This window comes from Tursiops truncatus, chromosome 3 (genome assembly GCF_011762595.2).
Source record: "Tursiops truncatus isolate mTurTru1 chromosome 3, mTurTru1.mat.Y, whole genome shotgun sequence".
NCBI classification, from domain to species: Eukaryota; Metazoa; Chordata; class Mammalia; order Artiodactyla; family Delphinidae; genus Tursiops; species Tursiops truncatus.
The window spans coordinates 32759015-32776305 of NC_047036.1; the positions used below are offsets into that span (position 1 = coordinate 32759015).

The 17291-nt window shown below is 38.0% G+C and overlaps 2 long non-coding RNA genes across 2 annotated transcripts in view; one reads left to right on the forward strand and one right to left on the reverse strand.

Annotated features, from left to right (window-relative positions):
* LOC109549035 (uncharacterized) overlaps window positions 1-17291 on the reverse strand; it is a 589831-nt gene that overhangs the window by 71202 nt on the left and 501338 nt on the right. The gene's annotated exons all lie outside the window — the stretch shown is intronic.
* LOC141278180 (uncharacterized) lies at window positions 387-4028 on the forward strand. The gene is made up of 3 exons (XR_012330521.1): window positions 387-429; window positions 872-924; window positions 3992-4028. It is a non-coding gene; the product is annotated as an uncharacterized lncRNA (long non-coding RNA).

The following is a 17291-nucleotide window of genomic DNA, read 5'->3' on the forward strand; positions in this document are numbered from 1 at the left end:
AGCATCTGGTCCCAGACATATTCCTCCCTGGCCCCACTGTATGACCACAGCCTTACCAGTATCAATTACCCAAGGCAAAATGGTAAATTTCTTCTGCCTGCTGGTCCAGCACATCGATCAAATTTAGCAAGAGTCGCCTAATTCCACAGTCCTCATAAGATACTATTTCCTGTATATTTCTCAAGAGCCTGATATATTACACCATCTAATGAATTCTCTTCCACCGCTATTTCATCCCAGTTCACCAGTGGAAGTTTTAACTATTACACCACCACCTTCTCCCAGGGACCATCTGTGTTTCACATACCACCAGCGATTGTGATCTCACTGCCAGCCAAGTAGCAAATTCCACCCCACTGTCTGCTTTCTCAGACCACTTGTGGTGTGAAATTCTACCGAGTTGGTTCCTCAGAAGCAGATACTAACACAGTAATTAACATATAGATATAAGGGAGTATTCTTGAGGTTAACAACTGTGGAAGGAAAAATAAAAAAGCGGGAGGGAGAAGCAGCAGAAATTGACCTGCAGTAGTCTCAATGAGGGCCTCAGACTAACTTTATGGGGAAATCTGAAGTCAGGATAAGTGAACTGTCATTTATACCCTGACATCAATTAGTCAGTAGGTGTGGCGACCCTGGCACGGCAGCATGTCCTTGAGTGATGTGTCTCTCTTCAGCTGAGTCTCTCCTGTAGGGGCTGCCGCCCGAAGTTTTTCTTTCAGCAGTGGGGGAATAGATCTTTCATTCCTAAAGGGGATACACATGGTACATCACAGTGTCCACCATACTTCCTTGGACGATTCACAATTTATTGTTTGCTTTTCTTCTCATATCATGGTAATCTATTTATTTATATCATCTTGCTTACTAGATGGAAGACACCTTGAAGATAGGATGGTGACTTTTTCAAGTTTGATCTGCCTGGTAATGTCAGCTACTCAACTTACATTTGCATTATTACGCTTCGTGAATGCATGCCCTTTTTTCTTTCATAAAATCACTATACTAAATTATTTTTGCTTAGCTAAAGTCAAACCTGCCCAATAATTGCTCCATGTGACCCTTTCTTTCTTCTTCTTTTGCTGGTACCTTTTACTCTGTCTTAAAGATACAATTATGTTGTATATTTCTTCTTCCATCTTTACTTAGCTCTGGCTTTATCCAGAATCCCTCCCTTGTCTTCTATTCTGCTTCCAATTTTTCCGTACCGAGTATCTTGCAAGAAGCTAGTCTTGCTGTTCATCACATTACTCAAAATATTATACATAGCATAGAGTCTTCCAGATAGAACATAGTTAATAAATCTATGTTGAATTTGAATGAATCCTATCAGAGGCAGTTTATAAATTCTTAAATATTTGACTTTTAATAGATGTCTATAGTTTCTGTTAATTTATTTTATTATGACATTGTGTGTGTGTGTGTGTGTGTGTGTGTGTTGCGATCATGGAAAAGATAAAATCCAAATGAACATGAGATCATTGGGAATTTATCGTTAATTACTTCTTCTCAGCATAAAGCTTGTTGCTATTGGATATTCAGAATTTCTCTCTATTGACTCCACATGTCAGAATGCCCAATGCTTTGGAGACTGTATTCAACACTGATGGATTAAGTACTCAGCTCACTAAGTGACGACCTTCCTAGCAATGAGAAGTACAAACTAACCTCATATGTACCTATAGTTCCCTCAGGACAATCTGCTCAAAGTATGAGAACAATGGAAGGAAAGGGAAGCATTTGCAATGTCAAGCTTATATTTGTAAACAATTCTAGTTGAACCAGAACTAACTGAACATTTGTCTAAGACTTCAAGGAGAAGAAAGTTTGAAAGAAAACTCTACATATAGACATGCCATAAGGAGTTCTAGCACCTTTTCAGCTTTGGCAAAGTAGTAGACAGGTTCCCATAAGAATTCCCTTTCTGTTGAGGCAGAGATATTATCTGCTCTACACTGCTTCTTTAAAACGGTGTTCTTTTGGGGCTTCCCTGGTGGCGCACTGGTTGAGAGTCCGCCTGCCGATGCAGGAGACACGGGTTCGTGCCCCGGTCCGGGAAGATCCCACATGCCGCGGAGCGGCTGGTCCCGTGAGCCATGGCCGCTGACCCTGCGTGTCTGGAGCCTGTGCTCCGCAACGGGAGAGGCCACGAGAGTGAGAGGCCCGCGTACCGCAAAAAAAAAAAAACAAAAACCTAAAAACCAAACAAAAAAACTGTTCTTTTGCATTTGTGTATTCTGCTAGGGGTTATCAGTCACAGCTTGGTAAGACCACAGGTCCTTAGCAACGTGCTTGCTCTCCCTCTAGAAGCCAGCTATTAGTTGATGGGATTACACTCTTGATTAGCTGGAGGCTGACAATATTTCATTATGACATAATAGCAACATTTACAAAAATAAGGTTGAAATAAGTTCAGGAAGCAATTTTTCCCCTAGGGAAACTGAGAATAAGTATTCTTTTTCCTGTGTGGAATCAATAACCAAAAATATTTAATACTGTGCTATGACAGCATGTCTATATGCATGAGTTCCTAAGTTAATAAACAGCCAGATAATATTCTTCAAAATTCAAAGTTTATAAAGCTATGGAACTAAACAGGGGGATGTGAATCTAATCTGATTGTTGAAATGAATAAGGACATAGAAATGGTTGATGGCATCTGTTCTCTTTTTAGCTGTCTGCTTTCCTATGCAAACGGCCATTTCTATTATCTGGAAAACAGACTTGTTATTGCTTTAATGTTACATATTTAAAGAAGAAACTGCAGCAATACAGAACAATAAAGATTAGAAAATTCTCCACATTTTTCCACCTAGAACTAATCATGGTAGATATTAGGTGCACAATATTCCATGCATCTACATATTTATGGAGAGAGAGATAGAGATATGAAGAAAGCACTTCTATAAAAATAAAATTACATCTTACATGCTGTTTTTAATAAAATCATTAAACTTTATTTTTGTATTATACTTAATAGAGAGAAAAGGGAAATGAACTGAAAATGAAGGAATGGTGAAGCTCAGATTCATTTTTTTAATCTGAGAAGATAGTACTTATCCAAATTTCCCTAAAATAAGGGGAAAAATTGAAATTTTAGAAACACTATTTTTTTCTTATTTCTTTTTTCTATTTGTATGTTAAGGTTTATAACATTTACATTATTATGTGACTATAGGACCCATGGTTATTTATTCTTAATTCTGTATTCAAATGCTCAACACTGATATTTTAGCAAAGAATATCTTATTAGTTAATTTATTTTTTATTTATCTTTTCTGTCTACATGTGGTCATCAAGCAATTTTTAAAAGAAAGGATCCTGGGTGCTATATTTCCTCAATTCTTTCATGCTTGAGGAAATCTGTGATTTGAATAAGTCTGGGAATTAATAAAGAATAATGTGGCTAGGTATAAATTTCTTGTTATACTTTCTATTTCTCAGGGCTTTATAAATGTAGATGTTGCTCTACTGTTCTCTGGCATGGTACAATGGTAAAAAGATATCTAAGGCCACCCTGATATTCCTCCTTATAAGCAACTCAATTTTTTCATCTATACATCTAAGTAAACTATTATTTTCTCAGCTATGACTTAGCAGCAACATATATTTATCTCTTTTCCTATAACTATGCATGCCCTATGACCTACAGATCCATTTCAGTAAAAGTTTCAGCTATTATATCTTTGAATGGTTTTAAAAGACAACAATTATGCCTATGTTGGATGGTCTTTGTCTTCTATTTTTCTGTTAATTACTTTCATCTCTTTCTATCTATTTCCTACTTCTTTACATTTATTGCAGTGATCTTTTTCCCCAAATCAGTAATAAAAATTGAGCTCTCCTAGTCCTTTAGATGCTATTTCTATTCAATTTATTGGTTTGAATAGATTTTAACTCTTCATTTTTTCTTCTATTTCTTTTAATGTTACTATGCTATTTTTAATAAGCTTATCTATGAGTACTTTTTCCTCAAAATTCATGTCTTCAGAGAGACCTTCAAGATGGCAGAGGAGTAAGACATGGAGATCACCTTCCTCCCCACAAATACATCAGAAATACATCTATATGTGGAACAACTCCTACAGAACACCTACTGAACGCTGGCAGAAGACCTCAGACTTCCCAAAAGGCAAGAAACTCCCCACGTACCTGGGTACGGCAAAAGAAAAAAGAAAAAACAGAGACAAAAGAATAGGGACAGGACCTGCACCTTGGGTAGGGAGCTGTGAAGGAGGAAAAGTTTCCACACACTAGGAAGCACCTTCACTGGCGGAGACAGGGCGGGAGGGGCTTGGCACCAGGGAAGCATCAGAGACACAGATGGGAGGCACAGCATTGGGGTGCAGAGGGCGAAGTGGAAAGATTCCCGCACAGAGAATTGGTGCCGACCAGCACTCACCAGCCTGAGAGGCTTCGGTGCTCACCTGCCAGGGGCAGGTGGGGGCTGGGAGCTGAGCCCAGCTCACCTATATATATATTTATTTATTTCCTTTTTCTCACTTTGTGAGTGTGTATGTGTATGCTTCTTTGTGTGATTTTGTCTGTATAGCTTTGCTTTTACCATTTGTCCTAGGGTTCTGTCTGTCCGTTTTTTTGGGGTGTGTTTTTTAGTATAGTTTTTAGCGCTTGTTATCATTGGTGGATTTGTTCTTTGGTTTCGTTGCTCTCTTCTTTAATTCTTTTTTTTTTCTTTTATTTAAATTACTTTATAATTTTATAATTTTTTATTTTAATAACCCTTCCTTTCTTTCTTTCTTTCTTCCTCCCTCTCTCTCTCCCTCCCTCCCTCCCTCCCTCCTCCCTCCCTCTCTCTCTCCCTTTCTTTCTTTCTTTCTTTCTTTCTTTCCCCATTTTCTTCTGAGCTGTGTGACTGACAGGGTCTTGGTGCACCAGCCAGGTGTCAGGCCTGTGCCTCTAAGGTGGGAGAGCCGAGTTCAGGACATTGGTCCACCAGAGACCTCCCGGCCCCATGCAATATCAAATGGCGAACGCCCTCCCAGAGATCTCCATCTCAATGCTAAGACCCAGCTCCACTCAACAACCAGCAAGCTGGACACCCTATACCAAACAACTAGAAAGACAGGAACATAACCCCACTCATTAGCAGAGAGGCTGCCTAAAATCATTATAACATCACAGGCACCCCAAAACACACCACCGAATGCAGTCCTGCCCACCAGAAAGCCAAGATCCAGCCTCATCCACCAGAACACAGGCACTAGTCCCCTCTACCAGGAAGCCTACACAACACACTGAAACAAACGTAGCCACTGGGGGCAGACACCAAAAATCAATGGGAACTTCGAACCTGCAGCCTGTGAAAAGAAGACCCCAAACACAGTAAGTTAAGCAAAATGACAAGATAGAGAAACACACAGCAGATGAAGGAGCAAGGTAAGACCAAACAAATGAAGAGGAAATAGGCAGACTACCTGAAAAAGACTTCAGAGTAATGATAGTAAAGATGATCCAAAATCATGGAAATAGAATGGAGAAAATACAAGAAACGTTTAACAAGGACCTAGAAGAACTAAAGACCAGACAAACAATGATGAACAACACAATAAATGAAACTAAAAATTCTCTAAAAGGAATCAATAGCAGAATAACTGAGGCAGAAGAACGGATAAGTGACCTGGAAGATAAATCAGTGGAAATAACTACCACAGAGCAGAATGAAGAAAAAAGAATGAAAATAATTGAGGACTGTCTCAGAGACCTCTGGGACAACATTATACACACCAACATTCGAATTATAGAGATCCAAGAAGAAGAAGAGAAAAAGAAAGGGACTGAGAAAATATTTGAAGAGATTATAGTTGAAAAAATCCCTCATATTGCAAGGAAATAGTCAACCAAGTCCAGGAAGCGCAGAGAGTCCCACACAGGATAAATACAAGGAGAAACACGCCAAGACACATATTAATCAAACTAACAAAAATTAAATACAAAGAAAAAATATTAAAAGCAGGAAGGGAAAAACAACAAATAACATAAAAAGGAATCCCCATAAGGTTAACAGCTGATATTTCAGTAGAAACTTTGCAAGCCAGAAGGGTGTGGCAGGACATATTTAAAGTGATGAAAGGGAAAAATCTAAAACCAAGATTACTCTACCCAACAAGGATCTCATTCAGATTCAACGGAGAAATTAAAAGCTTTACAGACAAACAAAAGTTAAGAGAATTCAGTACCACCAAACTAGCTTTACAACAAATGCTGAAGTAACTTCCTTAGGCAGGGAACACAAGAGAAGGAAAAGACCTATAATAACAAAACAAAAATAATTAAGAAAATGGTCTCCCATCCAAGTACTAACCAGGCCCGACCCTGCTTAGCTTCCGAGATCAGACGAGATCGGGCGCGTTCAGGGTGGTATGGCAGCCGCATAGCACAGGGAGATCAGCTCGGTGCTTTGTGACCGCCTGGAGGGGTGGGATAGGGAGGGTGGGAGGGAGGGAGACGGAAGCGGGAAGAGATATGGGAATATATGTATATATATAACTGATTCATTTTGTTGTGAAGCTGAAACTAACATACCATTGTAAAGCAATTATACTCCAATAAAGATGTTAAAAAAAAAAAAAAAAAAAAAAAAAATAAAATGGTAACAGGAACATACATATTGATAATTACCTTAAATATAAAGGGATTAAATGCTCCAACCAAAAGACATAGACTGGCTGAATGGATACAAAAACAAGAACCGCATATATGCTGTCTACAAGAGACCCACTTCAGACCTAGGGACACATACAGACTGAAAGTGAGGGGATGGAAAAAGATATTCCATGCACAGGGAAATCAAAAGAAAGCTGGAGTAGCAATTCTCATATCAGACAAAATAGACTTTAAAATAAAGACTATTAGAAGAGACAAAGACGGACACTACATAACGATCAAGGGATCAATCCAAGAAGAAGATACAACAATGGTTAATATTTATTCACCCAGCATAGGAGTACCTCAATACATAAGGTAAAGGCTAACAGCCATAAAAAGGGAAATCGACAGTAACAAAATAAGAGTATTGTGGATTTATACTGTGTTAAACTCAGGATTTTAACACCCCACTTACACCAATAGACAGATCATCCGAAATGAAAATCAACAAGGAAACACAAGCTTTAAATGATACATTAAAAAAGATGGACTTAATTGATATTTATAGGACATTCCATCCAAAAACAAAATAATACACTTTCCTCTCAAGTGCTCATGGAATTTTCTACAGGATAGATCATATTTTGGTTCACAAATCAAGCCTTAGTAAATTTAAGAAAATTGAAGTTGTATCAAGTATTTTTTTGACCACAATGCTATAAGCCTAGATATCAATTATAGGAAAAAAATCTGTTAAAAATACAAACACATTGAGGCTAAACAGCAGCTACTAAATAACCAAGAGATCACTGAAGAAATCAAAGAAGAAACCAAAAATACCTAGAAACAAATGACAATGAAAACACAATGACCCAAAACCTATGGGACCAGGAAAAACAGTTCTAAGAGAGAAGTTTATAGCAATAAAATCCTACCTCAAGAAACAAGAAACATCTCAAATAAACAACCTAACCTTACACCTAAAGCAATTAGAGAAAGAAGAACAAAGAAACACCAAAGTTAGCATATGGAAAGAAATCATAAAGATCAGATCAGAAATAAATTAAAAAGAAATGAAGGAAACAATAGCAAAGATTAATAAAACTAAAAGCTGGTTATTTGAGAAGATAAACAAAATTGATAAACCATTAGCCAAACACATCAAGAAAAAAAGGGAGAAGACTCAAATCAATAGAATTAGAAATGAATAAGGAGAAGTAACAACAGACACTGTAGAAATACAAAGGAGCCTGAGAGATAACTACAATGGACGACCTGGAAGAAATGGATAAATTCTTAGGAAAGCACAACCTTCTGAGACTGAACCAGGAAGAAACAGAAAATATAAACAGACCAATCACAAGCACTGAAATTGAAATGATTAAAAATCTTCCAACAAACCAAAGCCCAGGACCAAATGGCTTCAAGACAAATTCTATCAAACATTTAGAGAAGAGCTAGCACCTATCCTTCTCAAAGTCTTCCAAAATACAGCAGAGGGAGGAACACTCCCAAACTCAGTCCATGAGTCCACCATCACCCTGATACCAAAACCAGACAAAGATGTCACAAAAATAGAAAACAACAGGCCAATATCACTGATGAACATAGACACAAAAATCCTCAACAAAATACTAGCAAACAGAATCCAAAAGCACATGAAAACACTCATACACCATGATCAAGTGGGATTTATCCCAGGAATGCAAGGATTCTTCAATATATGCAAACCAATCAATGGGATACACCATATTAGCAAAGTGAAGGAGAAAAACCATATGATCATCTCAATAGATGCAGAAAAAGCTTTTGACAAAATTCCACACCATTTATGATAAAAACCCTCCAGAAAGTAGTCATAGAGGGAACTTAGCTCAACATAATAAAGGCCATATATGAAAAACCCACACGCAACATTGTTCTCAATGATGAAAAAGTGAAACCATTTCCATTAGGATCAGGAACAAGACAAGGTTTTCCATTCTCACCACTATTATTCAACATAGTTTTGGAAGTTTTAGCCACAGGAATCAGAGAAGAAAAAGAAATAAAAGGAATCCAATTCAGAAAAGAAGAAGTAAAGCTGTCACTGCCGATGATATGATACTGTACATAGAGAATCCTAACGATGCTACCAAAAAAACCAGAGGTAATCAATGAATTTGGTAAAGTTGCAGGATACAAAATTAATGCACAGAAATCTCTTGCATTCCTATACACTAATGATGAAAAATCTGAAAGAGAAATTAAGGAAACACTCCCATTTACCATTGCAACAAAAAGAATAAAATACCTAGGAATAAAGCTACGTAAGGAAACAAAAGACCTGTAATGCAGAAAACTATAAGATACTGATGAGAGAAATTAAAGATGATACAAACAGATGGAGAGATATGCCATGTTCTTGGGTTGGAAGAATCAACATTGTGAAAATAACTATACTACTCAAAGCAATCTACAGATTCAATGCAATCCCTATCAAACTACCACTGGCATTTTTCACAGGACTAGAACCAAATATTTCACAATTAATATGGAAACACAAAAGATCCCGAATAGCCAAAGTAATCTTGAGAAAGAAACACGGAGCTGGAGGAATCAGTCTCCTGGATTTCAGACTATAGTACATATCTACAGTAGTCAACACAGTATGGTACTGGCACAAAAAAAGAAATATAGATCAATGTAACAGGATAGAAAGCCCAGAGATAAACCCACGCACCTATGGCCACCTTATTTTTGATAAAGAAGGCAAGAATATAGAGTGGAGAAAAGACAGCCCCTTCAATAAGTGGTGCTAGGAAAACTGGACAGCTACATGTAAAAGAATGACATTAGAACACTCCCTAACGCCATACACAAAAATGAACTCAAAATGGATTAAAGACCTAAATGTAAAGCCAGACCCTATAAAACCCTTAGAGGAAAACATAGGCAGAACACTCTGTAACATAAATCACAGCAACATCCTTTTTGACCCACCTCCTAGAGGAATGGAAATAAAAACAAAAGTAAACAAATGGGAACTAAGGAAACTTAAAAGCTTTTGCACAGCAAAGGAAAACCTAAACAAGATGAAAAGACAATCCTCAGAATGGGAGAAAATATTTGCAAATGAAGCAACTGACAAAGGATTAATCTCCAAAATTTACAAGCAGCTCATGCAGCTCATTATCAAAAAAAAAAAAAAACAATCCAATCCAAAAATGGGCAGAAGACCTAAATAGACATTTCTCCAAAGAAGATACACAGATTGCCAACAAACACATGAAAGGATGCTCAACATCACTAATCATTAGAGAAATGCAAATCAAAACTACAGTGAGGTATCACCTCATACCAGTCAGAATGGGCATCTTCAAAAAAATCAACAAACAATAAATGCTGGAGATGGTGTGGAGGAAAGGTAACCCTCTTGCACTGTTGGTGGGAATGTAAATTGATACAGCCACTATGGAGAACAGTATGGAGGTTCTTTAAAAAACTAAAAATAGAACTATCATACTACCCAGCAATCCCACTACTAGGCATATACATTGAGAAAACCATAATTCAAAAAGAGTCATGTACCACAATGTTCATTGCAGCTCTATTTACAATAGCCAGGACATGGAAGCAACCTAAGTGTCCATTGACAGATGAATGGATAAAGAAGATGTGGCACATATATACAATGGAATATACTCAGTCATTAAAAGAAAGGAAATTGAGTTATTTTAGTAAAGTGGGTGGACCTAGTAGAGTCTGTCATACAGAGTTAAGTAAGTCAGAAAGATAAAAGCAAATACCGTATGCTAACACATATATATGGAATCTAAAAAACAAACAAACAAAAATGGTTCTAAAGAACCTAGGGGCAGGACAGGAATAAAGATGCAGACGTACAGAATGGACTTGAGGAAAAGGGGAGTGTGAAGTGTAAACTGGGATGAAGTGAGAGAGTGGCATGGACATATATACACTACCAAATGTAAAATAGATAGCTAGTGGGAAGCAGCCACATAGCACAGGGAGATCAGCTGGGTGCTTTCCGACCACCTAGAGGGGTGGGATAGGGAGGGTGGGAGGGAGACGCAAGAGGGAGTGGATAAGGGGATATATGTATATGTGTAGCTGATTCACTTTGTTATAAAGCAGAAACTAACACACCATTGTAAAGCAATTATACTCCAATAAAGATGTCAAATAAATAAATCATGTCTTCACTTAATTCTCCTTTAATATGGAGCAGTCATGAAGGTTTTCTTTTGATGTTTAATTTGTTCATCTATCTTTTGCTTAATGTATTACCTATTTTTGCTGTAGAACGTTTTCATGTTTTCAGTGACAATTTTTCACTCACCCAGACTTTTTATTTACTTTTATTTAACTTTGATGATCTCTTCTTGACTCTTTTAATCCCTTTTAAGTTCTTGAACATGGAATCTGTGGAATAAATCGTTGCCTTCTAAACACACCCCACTCAAGTGTGAAGGCACAGGATTGGGAGTAGATTATCTAGAACTTTGTGCAGTTGGAGGATTGAGCTTTACTGGTTCTTTTCAGATTTTGTTGAAATCTTTCAGTTACATTCAGTCTATATAATGTTATGAGTTGAATTGTGTCTTCCAAAAGATGTTGCAATCCTTACCCCCAGTACCTGTGAATGTGACCTTATTTAGAAAAAGAATATTTCCACATGATCAAGTTAAGATAAGGTTATAAGGATGGACCCTAACCCAATGTGATTGTATCTTTACAAAAAGGGAAATTTGGACATAGTGACAGACACATATAAAGGGAGAATGCAATGGAATGATGAAAGCCGAGAGTGGGGTGATATATCTACAAGTAAAGGAATACCAAAGATTGCCACAAAACTACAGGAAACTATGGGAGAATCATCGAACAGATTCTCCCTCACAGCTCTCGGAAAGAACCAAGTCTGCCGACACTTTGATCTCAGACTTCTACTCTCCAGAACTGTAACATAATACCTTTTTGTTGTTTAAGCCATCCAGTTTGTGGTACTTTGTTATGGCAGCCCTAGGAAACTAATATATCTACTTAGGAGTGTTTCATTTTCTCCTGGGAAAAAAGAAAATTCAGCTTTGGCTCAGTTTTCCAATTTAACCTAGAGTTCTGAAAGTTTAGGAAAAAGTTATTTTTAATTTATTCTCAAAAGCTCGTTAGACTTAGAAATTTTTCTAAATGTAGATTTTTACCTAAATCCTTTATCTGGATTCATGGTTTGATTTAGAATGCTCTTGAAAGAAAAGTTGTCTATGTGGTGCTGAATGTATTGTAGTAATAAGTCTTATGCCAAGGATCGTCTGAGCCCTGAAGTGGATCCCTAGTATGGGCCCTATGCAGATGTACCTTCTCAATTTCTTTGGTCTCTAGGTTAGTATAATTAAAGGGTGAGTAGACAAAGCATCCAATAAATTGGAAAGGAGAGAAATTGAGAAGACATTGGAATACAATAAGAACTGGAGTCCCCAAGCTTCTCAATTAGTGTCCTGATTTAAATTTATAATGTTAACATCTTTTATGCTAACTGCCGGTAAAATTAAGGATAATTATTTTTCTTAGCATTCCCCCAAAATCAAAGAAGGACTACACTCAAGCTTAGGAGAACTGCATTGTAGCAAAAACAAACAAACAGACAAACAGAAGGCTTAATCATTAATGAATAAAATCTCTGTGCTGCTTCATTGTAATTAATACACAACTAATTAATACCATTCGAATAAAGTAACATTCATTCAGCACAGAACACTTTGTTAGAAGGGTATTTCTATGCCACTGTTAGGCAGAGCTGTAGTTGTCTATAGCTTCCTTTTGCATGCTGTTCTATGGAGAACAGTGATCCTCAGTGGCTTACACTGGTCCTGGAAGTTTGTATTTTGAATATGAAGGTGTAGCAGTTTGGATATGCACACAGTAAATGAAACCCAATCGATAATGGGTTAGACAAATAGAACTTAATTTTTTCCTTAATTACAGAATCTTTAATGAAGGAAGATTTCATTATATTGTTGATAGGCTGAAGGACAGAGCAGTGGTGCCAATCAGCATGGTCCCCTTTATTAAGGAAGCAAAGGAGATGGAGAAACAAGTATTTGGCTAATTCTATAAAGAAAAGCAGGAAGACAGGATTTGGGAACGCTTATTGAATCAACCATCATCAGGAAATAATATGAAAATAACATGTTCTACATGCTCTTTGTTTTCCTTTTAGCATATTTCCCACATTTGTCAGCAAGCTTCAATTGAGTAATATATATTCATTTGTTTGATTAAATTCTTCAGATTTAAGGTATTCAAAGATCTGAAATTTTCTATTTAGAAAATAATCAAAACTGACTTGCCGGTCAACTCATTTTAGATTCTTCTAACATTTCCATTTGCAAAGGACTTTGGAGTTTTACTTGTTTTAGTTAAAATAGATTTAGCAATCAAATGAAAAATATGATGGTTATAAATACTCAAATTTCTATACTGATACATTTCACATACATATTTGTGAGATGAAAAAAAAACAAAACAACAACAGCAAAACCAGGATCAGTAAGCCAAACAAATGGAGAGTTTAAGAAATAATTCCAGAACTCTGAACTGATTTTAAAACTGCACAGTGCTCCTGAGGATTTGCCTCAGGGAGCCAAGTTATTGGGCTCTGTGGGTTAAACTAACAATGGGAAGCCCTAGATGTAAGGGATTAAAGTTAATATTTATGTGAGCTTTGAACTGTTGGGGCCCCTTAGGTTAACTAGTTATGTAATATTAATGGGAAAATTTGGTTCTATCTCTGTTTCCCATAGAATAGGAGTATATTAAATTTGCTTATAAATATTGAACAAAAATATTTTAAAATATCAGATTTACCTAGGAAAATGTGCATTGTGGGAGGCACTCAAGGTGCTCAGAACATCAAGCTGTTTTCAAAAATAATAATAATAAAAAGAAAGAAAAAATGTTTCAACAATATCCAAAAAGCAATTAGATTACCTTGAGTGGCAGGAACGAGCCTCTGAAAATCTCAAGACCTACTGAGCCCAGTAGAGAGTTCTCTTAACATTAAATCATAATGGAATCTATGGCTTGTGGGTGGTTGGGATAAGAAAATAAACTAAGTGCTGACGTTTTAAGATGTTTTTGGAAGCCTTAGAGCTTGGGAGTAAAGCGTTTGCTAAAGATAACAGAACACAAACACTTTGGGTGATTATGTACATATGCGTGTAAAAATATAAAAACCTTTCATTGTCCGTAAGTAGGAGCAGGAAATAGAGGAAACAACAGACGTGTGAAGGAAACAAAAAGCAAAGGCTTTTATAAAAGAAGGAAAACAACAAATTCTCCCAGATAGGATATATTATTGTGATCTAGATCTGCCCTTGCTACCCACCCCAAGCTTACTCATTTTTCCCTTTGAGAAGGTACACAAATCAGAGAAAACGTACAGTCTGATTTGTAAGTCAGAAGACCTTGCTTCCTGCCCTAAATGTGGTCACCATCCTACCAGAGCGCCGTTTCTTTATGTACGAAGTTCCTCAGTGCAATCTTGATCTGCGAGTCTGTGCAGGCTGAGCAGGGCATGGCAGAGAGTTAAAGTACTCTGGTCAATCAGCCTAGGTTTACCCTTTTCTATAAGTAAAATGGGCAGTGTTTTACTAAAATGACCTCAATAATTCATGTCCTGTTGCCCTTAAAGAATGATTTTAACCACTTGTGAAATTATTGAGGTATGTTTAAATTGTAAAAAGGCCACATGCCTTTGACCAGTAGCAAGCTGGACAAAGAGAAGGGGCAGCAGAGTGCCAGCCCTTACAGCTCCACATCTTGTGCAACCCCCAGGCAACACTGAGTCACGTATAAAGATTGTGTTCAGGGCTTCCCTGGTGGCGCAGTGGTTGAGAGTCCGCCTGCCAATGCAGGGGACACGGGTTCGTGCCCCGGTCCGGGAAGATCCCACATGCCGCGGAGCGGCTGGGCCCATGAGTCATGGCCGCTGAGCCTGCGCGTCCGGAGCCTGTGCTCCGCAACGGGAGAGGCCATAACAGTGAGAGGCCCGCGTACCGCAAAAAAAAAAAAAAAAAAAAAAAAAAAGATCGTGTTCAGCATCAGATCATCTCTCTTCTCAGTGTTTCTCTTAGCACTCCACCCTGTAGGCCTCAGGATATCCCCTGATTAAAGAACTCTATCTTGCCTGTTCTTTCTTCGGGTTACTCAGCTCTTGTCTGACCAACCTAGCCCCAGTTTCTCATCCCAATAACCACCACAAAAGGTATGTATTTCTGCAACAAAGACTAGTATTTACAATGGTGATATGTTGAACTGTGAATTTCTTGCATCAGTGCTATTTTGGGTTACAGGCCTTTTTAAGAACTCTTGACATTTTGCCATTTGAGTAATTCTTGCTTTGTTTTAATGGATGTTTTAGCTTTGGGTGTGCCCCCCCTCCGAAAGAGCCTGGGACAAAGGCTTGTTTATGGGTAATTCATCAGGGAAGGAAAGAGGTAAGACAGAAAGTAGAAGAAAGGAAAAAAGCCAATAGAAGAATGTGTTACCTAATTACCCATGGTAGGTGGCTGGAGCTTGATCCAAAGTGACTTTAAGAAGAGTCATACGAAATATGCCTCAGAACTGTCCACCATGGGACAAAGGAGAAAACATTCATCTATCAGCTTCCAGTTCCATTGGTTAGGAGTGGGCTCCTGGGTGTTAACTCCCCAACCTCCCTGTGTGCCTGGATGAGCGCCCAGAACACCCTTGCAGCACAAGAGAAGCCCCACGGCAGAAGCAGAGCTCTGAGATGAGTCTGAGCAAGTTGTCAGGATGCACTTGAATGAAACTTAAGCAAAGGTTCACTGAACTGGTTTTTGTAGCAGTGGCTGGAGAAGAGGTGGGACAAACAGAATGTAAAGTAGTACATAAGAGGTGTCAGATCCACTGGAGAAGGCCAGTTCTGATAACCCTAGCTTCCAGGGTAGTCTCTTCTCAAGACGCACAGTGTGGGGCTGGATAAAATACTCTCCCTAAGGGCGGTTAACCAAATAACCAAGTTACACATCTTTTTGTTCCCATTTGGCTTCATTAACAAGAGAGCCCTGGGTGACAAATGGGCCTCCCTGGCCATGAGTTACTCTCAGATGTAGGCAAGTTCTGAAATGTCACCAACTGTTCAGTAAAATGAATAAGGGTAAAAGCATTAGATGGTCTATAATAAAATCTAAATCTCGAGAGGGATTACAGAGTAAAACATTCTGATTTCTTCATTTCTCATGTTTTCTTTTTCTTTTCCAAAGGAAGCCAAGCTCTAAGAAACACTAAGAAAAGCAAAGAACTGCTTTGAAATAAACCAAGGTATTTAAGTGGGTGAACAGAGGATTCAGAAACCTAATTCCATGGAGGATTGTGTCTAAAAGTCAGGAAGTTAGGATTTCTTAGTGCCCCCATGAAGCTATATAATTCCAGGTTTCCTGCCTCTGTAGCTTTGCATGGTTACTCATCATTTCTTCTTAACCCTTCCATGCTAACCCAGTTCCACATTTCTTTCAACTTACCTCAAGACCTTTCTTCTACATTAACCTGTCCCTGAATCTGTCAGCCTGTGCAAGCCTCTACTTTTCTTCAACTTTGTTAATAGCCAGTGTTTCCAAACTGCTGCTTCACACACTGAGCAGATAGAATATTTAACAACATACCTCCATTTGGTTCATGTCTCCTTCACTGATGATAGAATTCATGGCCCAATTCTTCTCATCTCTACTTCATTACCTGATGTATATTTATATGAAGCATTATATAGTTTGGAAAACACCAGGCTACCTTTTAAAAAGTAATCGTGCATTTATTCAGGTATTCATTCAACAAAAATATATTAAGCACTTACTCCAAAGCAGGTGCTTGGGCTGTGAGACATATGGAGAAGACAAACAGTGTTCCTGCTTCAAAGAACTTAAGTGGGGCAAGGAATGGGGTACACACAAAGCATGCAACCTGGTTTTAAAAATTCAAAACTTGAAAGCTGAATAATGTTCTAAGAATGAAACAGTGCTGAGGTGGAGAATGACAGAGTGGACTTCAAACCCAGTGTTCAAGGAAGTGCTCTCTGGGAAGGTGACACTTAAGCTGATCTAGCTCCAAGGAGGGCTTGGGAGGAGAGTATATTAGGAGAGGGTATAGCATAGGAAAATCCCCTGAGTTGAGTGGGCATATGAAGGAGGACAGTGCCCAAGAGAAGCCTAGAGGGATGGGCAGGGCTGTCTCATGCTGGGCCTTGTGGCATGGTAAGGATTGTGGCTTTTTTCATATGTGCAATGGCAATCTCTTGAAGGATTTTATGAAGAAGAATGGCATAATTGGATTTGCTTCAAAATGATTACTTTACGGTGTGGAAATTGGTTTGGAAAGGGCAAAGACAGAAATGCAGGAATCGGTTGAAGAAGGTGGTTCAGGCAAAAGATGACTGGTGACCTTCACTAAGAAAGAAAATGAAAGAGTCAACATGTATTTTTGACAATAAATTGTCAGGTATTGAAGAAGAGTAAGAAAAAATCCTTTCCTTATTGTGTACTGTCTTGGGTGTAATTAAATTTTTTGGTATGCTTATCTTCTCTCATCCACCAAATTAATGGCTCTTCAGAGTAGGGTCAATTTTTTATATGTATTGTATATTTTTCTTAAATTTCTGAGAACAAGAC